At 35.9% G+C, this 18,929-nt stretch overlaps 1 protein-coding gene across 1 annotated transcript in view; it reads left to right on the plus strand.

Annotated features, from left to right (window-relative positions):
* The window catches only part of LOC309861221 (uncharacterized protein), a 535,944-nt gene extending 531,118 nt beyond the window's left edge, over positions 1-4,826 (plus strand). Inside the window, exon 15 of the mRNA XM_082723973.1 lies at positions 4,541-4,826. The gene's annotated coding sequence lies outside the window, so the exon portion shown is untranslated. The remainder of the gene's footprint in view (positions 1-4,540) is intronic.
* The last annotated feature ends 14,103 nt before the right edge of the window (positions 4,827-18,929 follow it).

Here is an 18,929-nt window from a genome sequence, read left to right on the forward strand (position 1 = left end):
GAGAGGCAGGCAAAGAGAGGTGCGGGGAGCAGGGCAGGGTGAAGCAGGCTCCCTGCCCAGCAGAGAGCCCTATGTGGGGCTCGATCCTAAAACCCGGAGATCATGACCTGAGCCGAAGGCAGAGGCTTTAACCCACTGAGCCACCCAGGCGCCCCCAGGATCATTTTTTGAAAAGAGTGTCTTTTCTCCATCAAGTTGTACCCTTGTCCAACGTCACTTGACCATATTTGTGTAAATCTATTTCTGGACTCTCTATTCTATTCCATTGATCTTTAAATATTTCAGGTCACAGTCTTCTTTTCATGAATTCTGGTGGAAATTCTACTATAAATCTTCTTGTTATTTCTCTCTAGATAAGGTGTCTTTTCCTCTGTTTTTTTTTTTTTTAATATATTTTTAATTTATTTGACAGAGATCACAAGTAGACAGACCGGGGATAGAGAGAGGAGGAAGCAGGCTCCCTGTGGAGCAGAGAGCCCAATGCGGGGCTAGATCCCAAGACCCTGGGATCATGACCTGAGCACTGAGCCACCCAGGCACCCTTTTCCTCTGGTTTTGTTCAAGTTTTTGTTTTTTGGTGGTTTTTTTTTTTTTTTTTTGGTCTTCCATTTATTGCAGTTTGACTGTGATATGTCTAGGTAGGTTTTTTTTTTGTTTGTTTTGCTTTAATCTGTGTTTTAAGTTCTGTCCTAAATCCTGACAATTTTAATTTAAATATTTCTCCTCCTTTGTTTTGTCTTTCTTCTCCATTAGAGATACTCCAAGTAGGTATTTGATATACTTTTTGAAACTGTCCCAGAGTTCTTGGATGTCTCATTTGTTTGTTTTCATTCACGTTTTTCTTTGCATTTTGGGTTCTTGAGCTATCCTCAAGTTCACTGATTCTTTACTTGGCATGCTGATCTACTAATGAGTCCATTAAAGGCATGCTTCATTTTTTACTATGTTTTTAATTCTAGCATTTCTTTTGAATTCTTCCTTAGAGTTTCCATCTCTCTGCTTACATAAACCACCTGTTTTTGAATGCTGGTTTTTTTTCTATTATAGCTCTCAACATATTAGTCATAATTATTTTAAAATTCTGATAATCCCAACATCTGTGTCATTTCTAAGTCTGGTTCCGATGATTGCTTTCTCTCTTCACACTGTGTTTTCTTCATTATTTTTGTCATACCTTGTAATTTTTTTTTTTTTAAGCCAGGCATATTGCATTGGATAAAAGCAACTGAGGTAAACAGGCCTTCATTGCAAGGATTTATGGACATCTCGCTAGGAATTTGGCTGTCTTTAATGATTGTTGTAGTTATAGGTACCAGAGGTTTAAAATCTCTTTCTTGCCTTTATTTTTTCTTCATTCTAGACTTTGAGCTTTGCCCATACTTCTCTATAGAGGAATCCAGTGCTTTGCAGCTTTTTCAGCTATAATCCACCATTATTATATTGGAGCCCTCTTGGTATGGTGGGAGGATATGAGGGAAGGAAAACATTCTGCTGTCTTCCAATTAAATATCCATGTTCCCATGGACCTTAGTCTTTTGGCTATGACCATCAAACCTGTGTCTCGAGTTGTCTCACTCCTCTACCTCCCCTCTGGTCTCCTTTCTGACTGCAAACTTTCTATTCTTTTCCCTTGAAGCCCTGATGCCTACTGAATATAGTTTTTTTTTTGGTTTTGTTTTTTGTTTTTTTTGTTTGTTTGTTTGTTTGCTTTCCTCCTTAGTAAAGCAGAAAAGCTATAGGGAACAGGAGTAGAAAGGAGTATAAAGAACAGGGACAAAGTTCTGGCAAAGTCTTTCTGCCTGAAACCAATGGGCCTATCTTTATAGATCTTCACTATGAGAACCTGATAGGGTTCTTGGTAGTTAAGTCCATGAATGTATGAAGGCTTCTTTGACATTGTAGTGTTTAGCAGTTTCTTACTATCGTACAGTCCAAATTCAGTTTGTACAAATTAATCATTAAGAGTTCCTACCAGCTTATAGTTCAAAAAATACATCTTGGTTGTTGTATCTCAAGATGTTCTTGCTCTTTTGATTTTAGGATGACATTTTGCCCTGCAACCTCAGTGCTCTGAAAAGTCCAGGAAAAATCATTGATTTTCAGATTGGCCAACTTTTTTTTTTTTTTTTGCCTGGATGGGGTGATGTGTTCTAAGCTCTTTATTCATTTGAGCTGAAACTGAAAATCTGTATCCACTAATTTTAATTTTCTTCTGAATGTAATGTGTAGCCTCAGTGATACATGCTAGATTTACACCATTATTATTTCTACTCTTGTCATTTTTTCTTACATTTTCCCTTGTTCTTATTGGAAACAAAATATTCAATCATCCAAAACTTCATAAGGCTTCATTTCTCTGTTTTGGAAAGCTCTTTATTTGTTGGATATTAATCAAAAGCTAAATAAATTCTAGGCAACTGAAAGAAACAAAGTGGAATACATTTGCTGTATTGGAAGAGTTCAAGGTCTAGTGGCATAAAGAGAGAGGAACTAGGACAAATAAATGAGCAGAGTGCTAAGAGCACAGAAAGGCAGATAAAGCAGACACCTGGTTGAGGAATGTTCTGGGACAAGCTGATGGAATCAAGAGTAGTTTTGAAGTAGGTAAAGTGGAGATTGAGGAAGTGGAAGAGCCATTGGGATACCCTGTGAAAGCATGAAGGATCCATGAGGCAGTGTGTGAATGTGCTGTGGAGAGGTTGGCTCTGCTAAGGCATTTGATTTTATCCTGAAATCTATGTGGGAGCTATTGAATGATACCAAACTATCATATATTTGGATTTGCATTTTATACTGAAGACTCCTACCAGAGAGGGGAGGATGAGGTGGAACGTCTGAGACAGTGGCAAGCTGGGCAAGGGGCTAGGACATTTGTGGAGATGAGAATTAGGAGGGTCTGGGTAAAAGCAGTGATGAGGGGGTGAACTAAGGCACAAATAGGTATGTTACCAAGGCGTACATATTGTGTATGTATACAGTATATGTGAGAGCATATAGGAATTAATAAAAATCCAAATGAGTTCCTGGCTTCTGTGATTTTGATAACAAGGGAGAAGATAGTGCCAACGACTGAAATGGGGACTGAGAGGGCAGGAAGAACAGGTTGTTCTTTCTGGAAGAACAGGGGAAGGACAATAATGACTTTTCCCCTATATATTAAAACAAAACAAAACAAAACCAAGAATTATTTTTGTAAGTATTCTAAAACCCACTATATGGAGAAGGAAAGGTATAAAAAGCAGTTGCTACAATAAATCAAATTTATATAATTTTCTATTCTTGAATGGAAATTGGAAACCCTTATCATAGCTAAGTTTCAAAATCAAATGCAGTCTCTTATTTCAAACCATAAACCTCCATAGAGAGGGCATGTTCTATTCTGCTGTGGAGACTCCAGAAAGAACTGTTTTTGGCTCTCCTATACAATCAATTATTGGATAGGAGGACCTGGTTAAAAGGGTAAGTAAATAGGTGGTGGCAACATAGCTATAGGTCAAACACTTTCTTTAGTCACTTCCTGACTGATAAATGAGGGATCATCTTTTCAAAGTTAGGTAAGGAAATTCCTGACTTCTGTAAGATTCCATCATACTTGGAACCACACAAATAGTTGTTCAGGATCATGGAAAATTCAACTAAAATTTTAGAGGGGCATCTAAACTAAGGCCAGAATATTATTTCATTAGGTTAACAAGTAGAATTTAGTAGGTACTTCATAGTCCATGATAGGTATGTTTCCTTTCTACCAACTACTCTGATAATCATCATGGTAAGTAATTTCTTATCATTGTTCAGGTATCATTTGAGCTTCCTTCTTTGTTTTATCATTATTTTGCATGCTGTTTCTGTTTTTGTTTTTATTTTTAGACTGTGAGCTTCCCAGGAGCAGAAATGAGTAACATATAATAGTTGTTAAGTTAAAATTAATCTTTGATGAACATTTACTGAGTATTTAGGAAATATAATATTATCACTGCCTTTAAGGAAATGGCATCTTAGGAAATGGCATACTTAGGGAGTAGATAAATTTTGGCTATGACTTCTCTGAAAAATCATGACCATCTTTTGAAAGAGATCATCATGTTAAATAAAGAATTAAATCATATATTCCTTCTTTAAAATTAAGAGAGAAAATAATTTTATTATGATCCATCAGAAAAAGCAGGCATTTTTGCTTTAAAAATAAAGATCTACTTTGTTGACAGAACTCATGTGGAAGCATATAGTAAGTCACTAAAAATAATAGAGCAAACTTTAAAAAAAAACTTGAGTGTATTGATATTAGAGCATATAAAATCTAGTCAAAAGAGATGTCCCAGAAGTCTTTAGAATCAGTTAATAACACATACACAGTTCCAGTTAAGGATATCCTTACACTTAAAGTTCTAGTTCTTTGTACTGTTATGAGAACGTATATATCTAATTATTACTTCCTATTTATCAAAGACAGTGAACTCTCTTTCACATTAAGCTATGCTCCTCTTTAAATATTGGATCTGGGAGGTTTTACTGATATTCATTTTCCATTCTGCATTGGCAGGTTCACCTGTGCTCTCTTCAATCCACAGAATGAATGGAAACCAGAAACTGAGCATATACTGATCAGTTAAAGTTTACCAAATGAGTTCCCATGGCTTCCCTTTCTCACTAAATGCATTCCCTCATGTTGGAAAAGATCTTTGAAGTGGAATGCATGATGGTCTTTAGGCTCGAGGGTACATTATTTCAAGTATAACATGCTGCCTGGTCTAGTGCCTTTTACATGGGAAATATCTAAAGACCCTGTTCCCTCACAAAGATTTCAATAAAAATCCAAATGAAACTGATTACTTCTTTGGCTTGGTTTTGACTTTGGAGATAGGAGCTCTGACATACTTTTCCTCTTACATTGTTTTAGCTCCCCCAGCTAAACCCAGGAGGAAGATATCATAAATAGTTTGTTTACATAAATTGACATTGTCTTTTAAAAATCATATGCCAAGTTTCCTTTTTATTAAAAACAGTTACTATAAATCCATTAGTAGGTACTATTTAAGATCTACTGTAAGAAGTAAGATCTATTAATTACTAAAATTCATATGATATAAAAATAATTCTCTCTTGCAAATATTTAAACTGTCCTAAGTTCACAAGGCTAAGTTAAATGAGTCTAAATGAATCAGATAAATGCCATATGCCAACTTTTAATGAATATTTTTAAAAATCCCACATTTTCTTGATTTTTCTCCCCTTCAATTATAAATAAAGTTACATATCATACCTTAAACTTCAAAAGTAAATTTGTTGGTTTATTTAATCAAGTAGGATATCAGATCATAGAGGTAATTTGCCTCATTTGGGAATGTCATTTGGTGATTTTCTAATTAATGCACTACCATGAGCAAAGGCGACAGATTAACTATAGCATGAACAGGAACATGCTAATTCTTCACCGAAACTCTCAACAGTTGAGTCACATGCAGTTCCAATTATTTTGCATGTTTGGCAATCTTTCTTCCCCAGTGGAACAATAAACATTAACTCATTACTGTGAAAGAAGCTTATGAAAACATGGTTGACATAAATTACTCTCTATTAAAAATTTTTTTTATTACAATGCCAGTTTTCCCTTTTGCGACATGATAGAGTTGTATTTTATTTTTAAAAGAATATGATCAAACATCCCCACAAATATTCCAAATTTGTCATGGGCCACTAAAATGTGAGCTCTCTGATCGCTCTGTTAATTCATTCTTTTTCAAGACGATGTATGAAACATAGTGGGGAGTGGGACATATGATAATCTGAAATTTAATACTTGAACAGAGACTTCTTCATGGTACTAAGGTGACATTAAAAAATACAATAAAATATGAAAAATATAATAAAATAAAAGGTACTAAGGTGACATTAAAATATGATAAAATATCAAAAATATAATAAAATAGAAAAAAATAATGCCTTTGTATTCTAAATTTGTTTGCCAACACCAAACATTCCTAGGAATACTTAATGTCCTAATGTTTACAACTCTGATAGCTTTAACATGGGTAGTTTATGCCACGTTTTCCCTTTTTTGGTTTTACTGAAAACACAGATAAGATCATTGGACACTCTGTGCAGCCTTTTTAGAGCCAAAGCTGACGTCCGGGAAGGCTTTGGTGGGCGGCCTCCGCTGTCCAGGCCCCCTTGTGAAGGAACCTTCTGTCCCGCAGTGGGATCGCAGCTTCTTGGAAAGGGGAGCCATTTATCACAGTCCTAAATGAAAGCATTCTTTGAACACAAATGTCTTTTTCTCCCTTTGTCTAATTACTGAGAGGAAAAGTGAGAAGGAAATGTCAAAACAGAGAAACAGTGATGTATAGAGAGAGCAGCCACTCTGGAGCTCAACCGGCTTTTGTGAGGGTCTGGGCGATTTGTCAAATGGTTGTGGCATAAGTCAAGCTCTGAGGTTGAAAGGTCTTGACCTAAGGAGTCCTGGAATCAGACAGTGTAAGCAAGGGGTCCGCTAGAATTTTCAGCTGTAGTGGAGATGAACAATAATGGGAGCTGGACATAACAAAACCTCATTTGCATAATTCAGGTAAGTAATTTTATTGAAACTGACAAGGATGTGACAGGCTAAGAAAGAGACGAGAACACACTCTTGCTGGGAACCACTAAAGCTCCTCAGTTAGGTATGTGAAAATAAATGACAGCTAATCTCTTCACTAAAAAATCTGTAAACAATGCTATTTTACCCAGGACTCACCCATGACCTTTTGTAGAGCTGGCTATAGATTCTTTCATTTAGTCTTCCAGAATATAGCAAATAGAATAGACTAAATTCAAATTCTGTTTTAGACTTTAACTGGTAGTAATTACTTCCCTGAATAGGAGATCTTTCCAAGACAGGTCTCAGGAAGAGAGAGTAGAAACTTTTGTAAGTGAATGGTTATCAAAGATTTGAGATCGATGCTATAAAAAAACCTTATTTTTACTTAAGAATAGGTTTTTCTTAGGGGGAGAAATCTTAACTCAGGTAGCTTGTACTATGAATCTAAAAAAGTGAAATGCCTTTAGCACTTGAGGTTGCTGATATATGTTCAAGAGAACATATTATTATCTTTACCAGCTGATCTTTTCAGCTGTTTCTATCTTTCTGTTTCAAAAGGTGGGTATTTAAAGACCCAAATTTACTACTGATGCATATATTTTAAATACTGCAATATTTAATACCTAACTAATAAGTTCTATTTTTGAATTTTGATAATAATCTAATGACATCAGCAAATTGGATTTTATGTGGCCTGGATATACCCATCTATTAAAAAAAAAAAGCAACAAAAATGGTAAGGTTATCAGTAAAAGGATTTCCTTATTTTAGATAAGAGAAACGACATTCTTAAAAGCACTCTCTCTGTCCTATATTTGGCTTTGCTTTTATGTGTGGATCACCAGGAGATAGCTACATATCTATTGTAAATCCAGGCTGCTCACCAGTCATTGGTGACTTTTATAGGCAAGGGCAGTAACGGATGGAAATAGTAATCAGGGTAGAGAAGAATGCTACTCAAACCTAGTTTGTCAGAGGAGAACCATGTCTGCTATGCCCTTCAAACATGAAAAAAATATGAAACCTACTTAGTCAGACACGAGTAGCAAAATCGCTCAGATTTTCTGGGTAGCTAATACACAAATACTTTTTCTGCAGTATATGGAACACATATATAGTTTGACCAAAATGTGGATCATTCCATCGAATGGGAAGCAGTTGAGAGTTCTGGCTAGATCAAATGTGGATCTCAGTATTATAAGCAGTCTAATGCATAATTCATGAGGCTTAATGAATATTCCAATTCATGACAGCCAACTGGCTCCATAGGTCACACCTCCTAGTCTCATATAAATAAAGAATGAGATACTGGAAAGCATACCAGCTGAACCAAACTGAGTGCCAAAAACATGCATATTAATGAGGCACTATAATAGATACTTGACTCTTTGGAAGTGCCTATATTGGTTTCCAGCTACAGAGGGAAAGAAAGTTCACAATGTACCTTTAAACACACCATACTGTGTACCATAAAATGCAGCTCTTTCTATGAAATATGGAATGAAATTACACTGATGTGATTTCAGATTCAGTCATTAACTCCATAACATCCTCTGACACTTCCATCAACACTGAAACGTTCTGGAAAGATCCCTACCCCCTGCTCCCATGTTCCTTTGCAAGACTCAACTTGGTAACTAGGGAGAGGAAGTCCTTCAACAGTGCTGTTCTTTTATGTGTTCTGTTTAGTCCTTGGATCAGGATGAATGGTAGCTCAGATGAATGCATTTGTGCCATTTTTCTTGGCCCCAGACTATGTTTCCTCACTACCATGACATCTGAACAGAAGGAGAAAACATCTCCCTTTTGTAGCAGGCTAATTTAATTTGTACCTTCCACCTAGGGGTAAATATGTTTGTCTGTCTGTCTGAACTTTTTGCCTACTTTCTTTTCTCACGGGAAACCCTACTGAGTCGAAAGCAGGAAATTGCTTAGTGCTTTAACTTTATTTTAAAGTAATTTAATTTTAAGTCTTCTCACACCCACCCTAAAGTGAAGCAACTGTTGGAACCCCCTCGGGATACCCTTAATGACTTCTGCATGTCTCCTGTGTCACAGATGTCAAAGGCTCGTTGTTTCGGAGGTATTTTATCTTTGGGAATAGATGGTTTAAAAGAGATTGCTTTGAGTTTTACTCTAGAAGATGTGTATTCATTTTAAAAGAATGAAGAAAAAAAAATCTTGCAGCTTTTACATTGACTCACATCCTTCCAAATCCATATTACAAGTTATTGATTTTTACTTGATCTTATGTTGATCTTGGGCATTATTTGTGGCTTGACCTTGTTTGATGTAGAGTTTGTCAAAGATTCAAAGTAGACTACCAAAAACACATTTTTTCCTAGATGAAATAGCAGTACTTCATTACTCAAAAACTTTGAAATAGCTAGGCATTTGATCTGGATATTGTTACTGTTTCTCAGGGCTTCTGGAGTGAACCTCTCAAATAAAAATTATGGCAAAGAGTAAATAGTCTACTTATTAATAAAAGCTTTCAAATGGGGAGAATTTCTTATTTATATGAAATGGACTTACCAACATGCAATTTTGTCTCTTTTAATTGTTGTAATAATTTTCACATGCACTGTAAGAAAAATATTGCTTTTTTTATTATGTTGATGAGAACACATTCTCATTAGTTTCCCTTTCATGGTACTTTTTATCTCTTTATACCACTTTTCATATGTAGAGATCTAACAACAATTAATAATTCCACATTATAAGAAATAATACCTATTTGACATTGTATCATAAACCGAACTTGTTTAAAAGAGAAAATAACTTTGTTAAAATTATTTCATTAATTCTTATTCAGTGTAAATACCATTCTGAAATATATTATTAGCTTATAATATAGGAATCTTTAACTGCTCATGGCCAGACCAATCTTAGTTTTTGGTACCATGCCATAAGAAGTTATATTTTCATGCATATAATTTAAAAGAAATATCAATTTAATGACAAAATTTTATTACTTGGGCTTGAATTCTGGACTGTATGAGTTAGATCACAAGATAATTAAATATTTTAAAAGGATTTTATGTTATTGAATAAATACATTTGAAAATTTCTGAACATATCTTCACGTGAAGCTGCATATTCAAAAACATGTGGAGAGATATGGCTTTTTCTGAAGAAGAATTCGTAAGTAAGAATATTACAGTTGGGTATAAGAATTTTTCAGTGGTTCCAGAAAGTCTGAATTTTTTACTTCAGATCCATATTTCTTCAAAATGTGTCAAAAACATTTTCAATTCTAAAATTTTCATTGGACAACTTTATTTCTAAGGCATTACTTGTGGTAAGGAATCCAAATCTAGTTAGTGTAATTTAAATTAATAAGAAATTTGAGAATTTGATTTGTTGCTAGATAAGTTTTTCATCTTCTTGGGGCTCTAAACTGGCACAAATTACTGCAGAAGAAGAGAGGTATCTCTGTTAACAATGTGGCATTTCCAAATGAATCCAAAATTGAATCTCAAGGCTAACCCCTAGTCCATTAGAATCTAAACCTGAAATTGGCAAGGTATTTCTGTAAATGGCTAGGTAATAAATACTTTGGGGTTTGGAAATTACTGTGGTCTCTATCCTATATCTCTTGTTGTTTTGTTTTCTGTACAACCTTTTAAAATTTTGAAAGCCATCCGTAGCTGGAGTGCCATGCAAGAACAATCACTAACCCTAGTTTATGAACTCCTAATCTAAATTTTAAAAACCTGGTCTCATATCTCAAAACATGTGCTTATCCTCAGACACAAGATCATTTCAAGCTCAGGATTTCTTTCTGATTTTATGCTGTGCCATAATTTATGGAAGAGTATCTTATCTATAAGGCTCTTTATGTATTCTAACTGGTGGACATGAAAATTTTAACTTCCAGTACACATTCACAACAGTCCAAGAACTACTATCACATATCTTACTTATACTTGGTACTCTTTTGTCTGAAAGTTGAAATTGTTGTGGTGGTGACAGTGGGGGGTCTGGACAACTTTCAACAAAGCATTAGTTTTTCTATGTTGCTGTAAAGTGAATGATTCTATGTAAATGTTTTTCCAATTAACTTTGAGATAAAATACTAGGAGATACAATACTGTATGTATTCTACTTCTGGAACTTTCTTTTAACACGCATTTAAAACCAAAGTCTTTTAATTCTAAATAACACAAGATCTCAAAGAATTTGGGGTATTTTTCCAGTAATTACTTCAAATATACAAATACAATTTCTCTAATCTTTAAACTCATAGGATATAAATTCCCTCGGACATACCCAAAATAGTATGTCTGCCAAGGCAAAACTCTCTCCTTTGTAAGAATGCCTTTCTTTAAATAAAAGGCTTTGGATGAAGTGGCAGTTGTCTTTAAAATACCAAAATGCATTATCCAGTTTGCTTCTCCACCTTCATAACCAACACAGCGGATCCTTAATGACTGTACTTGTGGGCCGAGTTTTCTCTAGTCCCACCACATATGCTTTGTTCCCCCACTGCCTGTCTCTTCTGGGTTCTCCACTCATCCCATTCTCACGATTCTCCCTCACAGTGTCTGGGGATGGGGCTGCTCACGGAGCAAATGCAGAATGTGAAATAGAGATTCACCTTGTGAGGAGGGGCAGAGAATTTTGCCTTTGGGCAGGTTGTTATTTTAAATGCAGTGCTAAAGGTATTATTTCATTTTACAGAAATACTTAGGCTCTACCATTTTGTCTTAATACAAAAGATCGTGGTCTAATGGCCACAGTGTTGATTCCTACCAACAGGAGAAATGCAAAGGCTACTCAGAACCTGTGGGAGGCAGTAGGGAATAAGAAGGGGGTGAATCTAATGGGGAATCATGACCTTAGAAGTATAAGAACAATTCAGGATCAGGCAAGGAACTGTAAGAATGAATATTTAGTTGGTGGCTTTTTGCTTTTTTCAACAAAGTTGATTTTGCACCTTTCTTTCATATGTCAGGGGTGGCTTTTTGGCTCCAGGGATAGAACATGAAAAAGACTGTCTTTGCCCCTAAGTATCTCTGAATTCTGTCTTCCATCTTGATTGGTTTTTATTCCCACACTTTTTCAAATCCTATCTCTCCAGTCATCACAGTCCTCCCAGATTCTAAAAGTTGTATAATTTACTTCAAGTCCTGTTAATATCATCATCTTGTAAATATAGTACTTACTGTAATCATTAGTGAATTTGGTTGTTTCTTCCATTAACTGGAGTAGGAGTTTAAAAATCCCCTGACCTACATTAAAAAATGTGTGTGTGGGTCCACATGTGCACTATTCTGTCAAAAGACCCATAGATTTTTTTTTCTGTGTCTCAGAATTCCATAAATCCAAAAGAGATTAAGAAACAGTGAATTAGGCTTTCATTTCTTAAAGATTTTACTTATTTGCCATGAGAAATTTGGTATTATTGTGAAAGTAACATTTTCCACACCTAATAAACTGCAACTTATTCCTGCATATCATCTCATGCCTGATCCATTTTCAATTCTTAGATGCACCCCAGATATGCTTTCCACCATCCACACTGTCCTTCAATACCTTTTTGATGATGCTCGGACTTGCCGAATGGTCTCCAGCAGGGATTTCTCACATTGGTGGGAGTAGTCTACTCCCCTGGGTCCTTGTGTGAAAGAGTTGTTTTGAAGCTGATGAATTGATATTTTACTAGCGGGATCGAACAACCTTTTTTGTCAGATAAGGCAATGACTTCATCTGTGACAGGAGTAGGAGCATTGGGCAGTATGGAGCTTTGGAATTACCGTGCCATCCGTCCTGGTCTCAGATTTATTGTCCTTGGAACATAACTGTCCAAAGTGGCTGGGGACAGAGTTTGGAGACTTTCTTGAGATGACAAAAAACAGGATGTCTGACTCTTTTTGTGCTTCCTTTTTAATAATTATTTGATATTTGACAAATATTGGCTTAAACTCGCTTTCATTACAGCGTTCCATGTTGTTGAGAGGCTCAGAAGAAAAAAAAAGAAAAATTGAATTTATTCATTCTATCTCTGCCTTCTTTAGTGTACATAATAAATACTTAATTACCTCAATATCAAAATCCACACACATGACACAAAATAAACAAAGAAGTGCATATAAAATTTACTTACACATTTGTTTAATTTCGATGCCAACCAGTAGACCATTTTTGATACGGTCAGACTGATCCAGCCTCTACAAACAGTGTATAGAGACCGATAGATTTTTAGATATTGGCACATGTACATTTATAGCTATTGACAAAGCTTAGCTCTTTTCAAGAACATTCCAACTAATATTGGCATTCTGTTTTATCCGTTGACACTCAACATGATGTACTATGCAAGACTTTAAGACTTTCAGTGTTTGACTAAGCTTTACAGTCATTAATGTTTAATCACTTACAATTCAGTAAGCATTGTACTTTCATTTTTTATGTGGCTTGTTTATCTATGTAACATAAATCAACAGTGCCTTCCTGATAGTCTCCCCGAGCGTTTTTAACCAGTCCCATTTAGTGATCAGCGATGAAGGTGGACACAACTGCTGTTTGGAATTACTTCATTGCTTCATACAGATTCTGAATTCAATTTCCCCTTCACAATAATTATAATAACAGGGAAGATGAGCTAAAGTCTCCTAATCAATGAACACCTTGGTGGGGGAAAGCAAAGATAATATTATTATTTTTTTCCCCCTATCATAGCGTTGAAAGTGTGTTGTATGTTCATGCACTATTTTTATATCCTCAATGAGAAAAATGGCGATATTAAATAGTATTTTGGATGAAAGAGATTTTTTAGTCATCGAGAGAGTCAAAATTTTATAGTGCTCATCCTTAAGGATGAGTACGACTCACTCCCAGGAATGGTTACTCCGAGGAAACAATGATGGAACCTCGAACTGTAGTTCTGCCCACACCACGGCAATGAATGCACACTATTGTGTCATCATCAGGGCACTAGGAGAGACAAAACGCACTTGGCCAAGGCTAGGGGAAATGAGGACACAAAGGACCCAATTCAAGCAAAGCATCGTGGGTAGAGGGCACATTTGTCGAATTTTAAGAGACTCCTGGCATTTGTATTTACTCTTTGTTTACATTTGGGCTTTTGCAGAAATGCTGAAGTTATTTTGCAAGTCCTCTCTGTATTTTGAGAAACTAAAGAAACTGTAGATAAAAGCACAATTTGTTGCTTAAGAAAATTTATTAAGGTTCTCAGAAATATTTTTAAAAACTGGTTTCAAAGAAACTAAGAAACAATTGGAAACTATTCATATTACAAATAAAAATGTCATTTCCTTTTTACAGTGCTACAAATGGAAAAATACGGTTCTGTTTCTCCCTTTCATGAAACTGGCCCTAAGTGTGAACAAACAAGCCACAAGGAGGCTGAAAGATACTCAGTAATACTTAATACTTTATTGCCATTAGAGCGCAGTGATCGTGTCAGATATCATATTCTCCATTCATCTGTCTGTATTTGCAGGAAAAAAAGAGTCTCATGTGTAGCTTTTTTTTCTTTTTTTTTTTTAAGTCTGAATGCATTGTTTATTCTGTACTGCCTGTTTTGAATACATTCTCATCTTTTACTGGCATATGATTCATGGTCACTGAAGATGGTGTGATGTCAGTAAGCAGAAGATGAGAAAATTCCACCCATGGAAACCTTTGAGAGAATTAGGTAAAAGGTTGAAGCCAGCGTGTCTATGTGCTGACCGAAAGGGTGGCCGTAACTGAAATGCTGGTAAGGCAGTGGCACGGCTGGCTTTCTCCTGCCCTTCTCCTGCCCTTACTGGGTCTGGCTGCAGAGCAGAGCTGTCTGGAGTTGCATAGGACTGCCTGGTGAGTCAGCTTCCAAGGTCAAACATAAGGCCCATTCTTGGAAGCCATTCTCTGGCCTCCCAGGCTGGTTTTCCAAGGGCCTTTAGGCATGGCAATGCCTTACCTCATGTGCTCGCCACTTTGCAGCTGGGTGTCTCTGAGACACATCTATGACTCTTGTTGTGTGTCGGTATGGGTTAATTTTTGTTTGCTTCCTCTGGATCAGTGAGTCGAAGACTTGTGTACTTCAGCAACTCCTGGGGGTGGTTACCCATTCAGGTTCCTAGGTTCCAATAGGTCTAGACAGGATCTAGGTTATCTCTGGGCCTCACTATTGAGAAATCACTATTTCTCCATGGTGATAAAGAAAGAGAAATTTCTTTTAGATTTCTCTTTTCAGTGAATTTGTAAACAGTCACATCACTTCTCTGGAATATTGGACAGTAACCCAGTTAATAATGAAATCTTTATCAGCTAGAGACCAAAATACTGACAGAAGTCACATTAAGATGATTTTGTTGGGGCCCCTGGGTGGCTAGGTGGGTTAAGCCTCTGCCTTCAGCTCAAGTCATGATCTCAGGGTCCTGGGATCGAGCCCCAAATCGGGCTCTCTGCTCAGCAGGGAGCCTGTTTCTCCCTCTCTTTCTGCCTGCCTCTCTGCCCACAATGATTTTGTTCTGCATAATGATAAAGTTGTGGAGCATTTTCCATCATTAAGCAGGGAACTGATTTGGTAAGTCGTACATGTTGTGGAGGTCTGAAACTTGAAGGAAATGCTTTATGTGTCACCAGATCACAGCTATCTGACTACTCACTCATAAGTGCTGAGGAGGAGTGAATTTCTTTCTTATTTGTTTGTTCATCTGCTAGGCTAATACAGGGTGTCATGGTTGATTTCATTTTTATTTCTTTCATTACTAAAAGAATTACATATTTCTTTTGCTAATTGGTCATTTATACTCCTGCTTTAGGTTGTACTGTATATTATTTGCCCATTTTTCTCTTTCTCATGGAGAAATTAGACTTGATTATTGGTTTGAAGGAGGTCTCAATATATTTATTATATTTGTTGAAAATTTTTCCTTCTCTTAGATTTTAAAATGGCATAGCAGACATTGCTAACTAAACCAAGATGAAGTTTTGGAATCATATCAGTACATCAATCAGACTGCAGCTAGCAAAAGATTGATATTTTGGTCAAACTGAAACAACCGACTTAATACTCCTGTTATAAACGTTTTTTTTTAAAGATTTTATTTATTTACTTGACAGCCAGAGTGGCAGGCAGAGAGAGGGGAAAATAGTCTCCCCATCGAGCAAAGAGTCTGATGCGGGCCTCGATCCTATGACCCTGAGATCATGACCTGAGTTGAAGGCAGATGCTTTAACCCACTGAGCCATCCAGGCGCCCCATCCTGTTACAAAATTTTAATTTTTGTGTTACTTTGCAGTGGCTTTGTAATTAAGTAACATTAAAAAAAAATGCACTTGAAGTAGTTTTGCCATGAGAGACTGTGGACTCTGAGAAACAGAGTTTTAGAGGGAAAAGGGGTGGGGAGTTAGGTGAACCTGGTTGTTGATACTAAGGAGGACATGTATTGCATGGAGCACTGTGTGTGGTGCCTAAACAATGAATCTTGGAACACAGAAAAAATAAAAATAAAATAAAACATAAAAAATAAAGTAGTTTTGCTAGTATGGGAATTAACTTTTCCTTTAAAATTTAAAGTGCTATTTCAAAAGTCATTTTGGCCCTGGAGTCTTTTTTAGAATATTATATTCTCTGTTCAATAATTACAAGTAGTTTAAGGCATTACAGGTTTACTTCCACAGTTTGTGTCTGTTGACTCTTGTTTTTGCTTTTAAAAGTGCCAGGTTCCTGGGGTTACCATCCTAGGACTACTTTAATTTTAACCTGCTTTCTTCTGTGTTCTAAAAGAACACAGTTAGTGGCTGTTTTGGATATGTAATACTAAGTTAATCAAGTGTAGATACAGAAATCAAAATTCTCATATTCAAAACTTAGAACAAAATTTCAGGCAATGCATTAGACTTCTTTGTGCCTGAGGACATACTGGTCTCCTTGCTGTTCTTGAAATAACTTAAGTCCACTTGAGCAGGATGGCCTTGCACAGCCTATTCTTTCCTCCTAAAATGATCTTACCCTAGGTTTCACATGCATGGTTCACCCTGTCTTTTCAGTGAAGTCTCTGCCGAAATTTGATCTCCTAAGATAATTTTATTTTTTCAAAAAAGATTTTATTTATTTATTTGAGTGAGAGACAGTGAGAGAGAGCATGAATAGGGAGAGGGTCAGAGGGGGAAGCAGGCTCCCTGCAGAGCTGGGAGCCAATGTGGCACTCGATCCCGGACTCCGGGATCATAACCCCAGCTGAAGGCAGTTGCTTAACCAACTAAGCCGCCCAGGCACCCTCCTAAGAGAGTTTTAAAAAAGTAGTCTTCTGCTTTGTTTTTCTTAATACCATTTTTTTATTACTTAACAATTCTTCAATTATATGTAATTGATAATTACTGTATGTATTGATTTGTCTCTCTCTGTATGTTATATGCACAGTGGTGTCTCCAGCTCTTAAAATATTTATTGGATTAATGAATGTATGAGTAAATCTGAAGTAGTGAACTTAAATTCTATATAAATTTCTTCTAAAACAGTTTTTATTTTAAAATCTCACTAGTATGAGATAATATTAGCAAAACAGAGGACTGGGCAGTAGGTATGAACATTCTGAGTATAAATTTATCTTGGTGTCCTGAAACTTAACCAAAATGTGAATAGTAATAAAAAACTAATAATAATTAATATTATGTTCATAATTCATTAACATCTACTTGATATCATCACTAAGATGATTATTAGACAATTATCCTTTCATTCTTCATGTACATTAAATCTTCAATTCAATGCTCTGGGCACTATCCATACACCAGCAAAAAAGACTATTGATTATACAATTACAGCCCAATTGTTGCCTTTGTTTAAAAAAAGGACCACTTCCTCATTTCTTATTGATATAAGCTATGTTAATTTCCCAGAAGCAAACTGAAATGTAACACTTGACATTGGGTTACTTGGGCTACTCAACTTCTTGCTTGTATTAACTTTTTATGATTGACTTTTTTTCAGCTCATCAAATAGAGATTGATTTCCTAGAATTACTTAATATTTGGTTGATGGTGTAATGGTTGTGTTTCCTGACAGCTGACTATTTAATGTGCATGTGTGTGAGTTGTGGATAAAAATATTGAAGAAATCATCTCTCTAAATATATTTATATATGTGTATGTACTATATATCTTATTTCTGCATTTTTGTCTGATAATGAAAGCTATTACTATTCCAATCTATGAACTCTATTCTCTAACCCCCCTATTTGATTGCCTTTATTATTCATTTGATAGTTAATTGTCTTGTGTTAAATATATTTCCCATGTATCATTTTAACTAGATAGTTAGTTCTTTAGGTTAGACACCATGCCTTATTCTTCTTAATTGGTATCCCCCAGTGCCTAGTACAATGTCTAAGACAGTGCCTAACATGTGCTAGGCAGTAAACATTTTTCTTAAGAGTTTGACTTATTTGAGTTTGATCTATAGCTTTGTGTCCCCATGACTGCCATTATTGCTGCTGATGTTACCATTCATAATATTAAGTACTTATTTTTGAGTGCTTACTATGTTCTAGGATTGTGCTAAATGCCCTCAGTACATTTTTTCTAACCTGAGTCTTACACTGATTTTATGATGTAGGGTCATTTTACTGGCGAAGGAACTGGGCCGTAGAGAGACCAGCACTGATTACTTAGCTTTTAGGTCTTGATCAAGTTTGGCTTTAAATTCAGAGTCTTCACTGGACTAAGCATCCAGGTCACCTTCCCGAGCACTCAAACGCTATCTCTAAAGGGACAGTAGACTAATAAATAAGGACCTTGTCATGGTGACCACCAACTGTTTCTCTGTCTTCTTTCTTCTGCTTTGTCTTTCACGTGGAACAGAAAAATATTGTTTCACATCTTGACAATAATATGATACATCAATTAGAAAAAAGGAATAAAAAGCCAAGAAACAATAGTGTGATAAACATTAATAAAGGCTGATTTGGAAATTAAGTCTTTTCCCCAAGAACTGAATAATTAGTAAGAGATTAGCTTATGGTGGGAAGGTTAAAATGATTTCAAAAGGGCTTTGATTAAAGTTGCACTCTTTTGGCCTTTTTTTATGGAAATATGGAATAAAGTTTAAAAAAAAGCAACATCAAACATAAACAAAACAAGTAGGCTTCTTTAAGTTAGTAAACTTATTTAAAATGTTCCTTTTATTGTTGAATGCAGTGAAATATCTTTGCATCTTTCCAACTGCGTTTTTCCTACCCCAAGGGAAAATCGCTTTGAAGAATGCGGCAAATTATTTTGTATACTACATCCAAGGCTACTGAACCAGAAGAATAAGGACATACTGCTTGTGAGTTCAGCTGGATCAATAGCTCAGCCCTGGGATTTGCTCGTCTGCTAGATACTGAATGAAAAGCACTAA

Source organism: Mustela nivalis (assembly GCF_964662115.1).
Source record: "Mustela nivalis genome assembly, chromosome: 3".
Lineage (NCBI taxonomy): Eukaryota > Metazoa > Chordata > Mammalia > Carnivora > Mustelidae > Mustela > Mustela nivalis.